The 3,285-nt window shown below is 40.9% G+C and overlaps 1 non-coding gene across 1 annotated transcript; it reads left to right on the forward strand.

Annotated features, from left to right (window-relative positions):
• Positions 1-2,701: 2,701 nt before the first annotated feature.
• LOC146783424 (small nucleolar RNA SNORA57) lies at positions 2,702-2,837 on the forward strand. The gene has a single exon (XR_014971325.1). It is a non-coding gene; the product is annotated as a small nucleolar RNA SNORA57 (small nucleolar RNA).
• The last annotated feature ends 448 nt before the right edge of the window (positions 2,838-3,285 follow it).

The following is a 3,285-nucleotide window of genomic DNA, read 5'->3' on the forward strand; positions in this document are numbered from 1 at the left end:
TCTACTTGTGTCGTAGCTTTGTACGTGTTGCTCAGACCCATGTTTGGGTTCTGTTCAGTCATTATTAATGGTAAGTGTTAGAAGTAGAACCAATGTACAGTAAGGGGAAGCGGAGTGCTTTAAAATAGGTTTGTGTTGTATTTTGTGTATGCATGGCAGTGTTGTGTGTGTCGTTCGCTTGTTCTAAGTATTTTCCTTGTATTCCGGTACTCAGTCCCATTCATCTGATTGTGAATATAAGTAACCGATTTAAAAAAAAAAAAAAAGGGTGTCAATTTCCAAATAAAGTCCTAACCACCAAAGTTTTGAAACGTAAAAAAACAAACTGAAATCGCAAACAAAATTTGAAAGTGTAACAAAACAAAAGGTAATTAAATGAGGAAACGTGACTGTTAGCTTTAGGTGAAAGGTAAGTGGTTTTTTTTTTTTTTTTTTTTTTTTTTTTTTTTATATTTTGTTCGAAGCTTGACTGTTTTGTTATGGTTAGCAGTTTGCTTGACCTTCTGGGTTAGGCTTCGAGATGGATTGAGATGAGGTATGGAAGAGATGGGGTTTTGATAATGGTTACTGTTTGGGTTAAAGATATGGTGACTGGGTTAGGTTTAAGGATGGGCAAATGATGAAGTCTGCGAAAGGGGCAGGTGTTTTGAATAAAAGTTGGGGCATATAAAAGCAACGGGGAAGTGGTAGCGTCTGCATTATGGTTAGGGTCAGTCTCTCGCTGATCTTGTATGTTTGGGAGGAAGCTCTGTCCAAGCTAATAGATCTTACTTTTGAGACTACTGGCTTTGCCAATGGTTTTAGCAATGCTGTGCAGCATGGCTAAAAAAAGCATATGATGCAACCACCAGCTTCATTTTGTAGGTGTCTACCTACAAAATGGCTCTAGTGTGTGGGGTTTTTTTTTTTTCCCCCTTGTTTATCGATCGAAGAAAGTGTCCGTGTCCATCCCTCGCAACCAGACAATTGCACATATGGCAGAGGTGCATGCCAAAATGTATGATGGAAACATTTTGCGAGTTCCTAATTGCGACTTTGTGACCACAATTAAGAATTCTCAAAATGCTATGTACAACAGTGTCTCAGACTGTTTGTGATTCCCGATAGGCCCCCGGTTTACTCCAGTGTTGCTCTTCTTTGCTGCTTCCTAATTGGTTCACGCAGCCGATACAACACTTCCATTCCTAGCTGAGGAGGACTGACCACGCACAGATTAATTCCACTTGATTAGTGCCAGTCTGCTGCCATGCAGGTGCTATTTCTCCTTCCCATTCTCCCTGCCGTCTTTGTCAAGGTGTATCTTTTGCTTTCACGCTATAGGATTTATTTTTTCTGATCCATTTCGGATGATTTTCAGGTGCCGCTCACTGACTGTAACAGGGATTGTTTGTAGCTGACCCCCTCCCCCTTCGAGATTTTCCAGCAGTTGCACTCACTGCTGATTCTCCATCCCCCATAGATCACCCGTCTGGCCCTGTTGCTATTGGTCCAAATTGAAGCGCTATGGATGCGCAGGTTGTCTCTGCGTTCATAAAGGCTGCCAAACGCGCCTTTCATTCTTTCCGTCTACTTTGGTTGGTTGAGAAAGACGGCGAGTATGATTTGCCCCGTAGGCCTGCATTAATTTGATTAGAGACCGTGTTTTGAACGTCACTGGTTTGCTTAAGTAATTCTGTCTAAAATGTGTACATACGGGTTTAAAGCCGTGGCTGGCAGGTGTATATTTTACGTGTGTGTGTGCACTGTGCTTGGATTGACAAACCTGAGATTAAGTGTGCCTATATATTTCCGTTTTTAGACGTATGGGTCATTTTACAACTTGCAATGAAGTTGGGGCATTGCTTGATAGAAGCATGGTCTTGCTTGTAGGGTCCGTTTTGAACAGATTATTCCTGTGTAGTTTTTGCGTAGCACAGTGTATCGCAGTATAAGTGTTTTTTTTGTTGTAAGGTGGGTGTTTTGTCTGGTAAGAGGGATTCCTTGTCCATTCACCTGCAGTCTAGCTTTTCACTCCTATTCACGTGCGTTGTCAAAACGCCTCCTTAGGTTTCAGAAAGGATACCCGCTTATCAAACTTTATCTTTAAAGTTTAATTTTCCATTTGCCTTAATCGGCTAACTTAGTTATAGCTGGAGGTTGGTTTTTTTTTTTTTTTTTTTTTTTTTTTTTTGTCAAAAGCTTGACTAGTATGAAGAGGGCGGAGGCCTGTACCAAAGGGAGGAAAAGTGAGTTCAAAACAATTTATTGGAATAATTGTCCCTAAAGTTACAGCCAATGGAAGTGAGTGGCTTAATACCATGTGGAATTCAAAATATATCCCCGAGTGTTGATCTCTGCCTCTATTCCCCATTCTCTAATCTTTGGCCCGTTTCTCAATTGTCTGCACTTTTACGCATATGGAGTTGGCCATCTATTGTCTTCCTAAAAATGTGGCATTTGAGCTCCTAAGCAGATCCTGCACCCGGTATTTATTGACCTATCTTTGCTCAGTAGTATGTCAGTCCACCCCCTCCCCCCCCCCCCCCCCCCCCCCCAAACTCACTGCTGCAGGTGATTTGCAGATACACAGGTGATCACTGTGCCTGGTAAAGTATGTGGGTGCAGTGGGAATCTCTTCCAAGTCATTGAGCGGCATACAGTTGGTGCCTTTAGCCTCCGTTATCTTAATCTCGTGTTACTCAGGGTGTTGCAGTGTGCTGAGCCTCCATTTCCTGGCATGTCCTGGTTATCCAGTACCAGGGAGTGTAATGTTGGGAAGGCAGAGTGATTCCCAGTGCTTTGTCTTCTGTGCCACCTGCTCCCATTGCCTGGTTCTATCCTCAATCGCTGGAACACTTTTTAATGCCTTTTACTGTTCAGTCTTTTAAAAAAAAAAAAATTATTCTTTTTATTGAGAGTTCATAAAGACAAAATCAATAATACAGAACACATTTATAATAGAATTAATACGGTACAGGGCACGTTGGTGCAAAAACATTTTCAAATTGCATCAATTCGGAACCTAATTATGAAGTGCAAAGTATAAAAATAAAAAGCATAATAAAATTTCAACTATTCAGAACTTAATTGTAAAGTGCATAAGAAGAAACCATCTAGCAGACTGTTAGTTAAGATGATATAATTAAGAATAAATGCTGTCAGAAAATATGATAAAAAAAAAGACTAGGTTTTGAACACACTCAAACTTCTCATATTTCTTAAGGGCCCCTGATCTCAGTGCATATTTCCTTTCCCTGCCCTGGATTCGTAGTAGTTTTGCCTTCCAAGCCTGAAAGGTTGGTACTT

This window comes from Triturus cristatus, chromosome 11 (genome assembly GCF_964204655.1).
Source record: "Triturus cristatus chromosome 11, aTriCri1.1, whole genome shotgun sequence".
Lineage (NCBI taxonomy): Eukaryota > Metazoa > Chordata > Amphibia > Caudata > Salamandridae > Triturus > Triturus cristatus.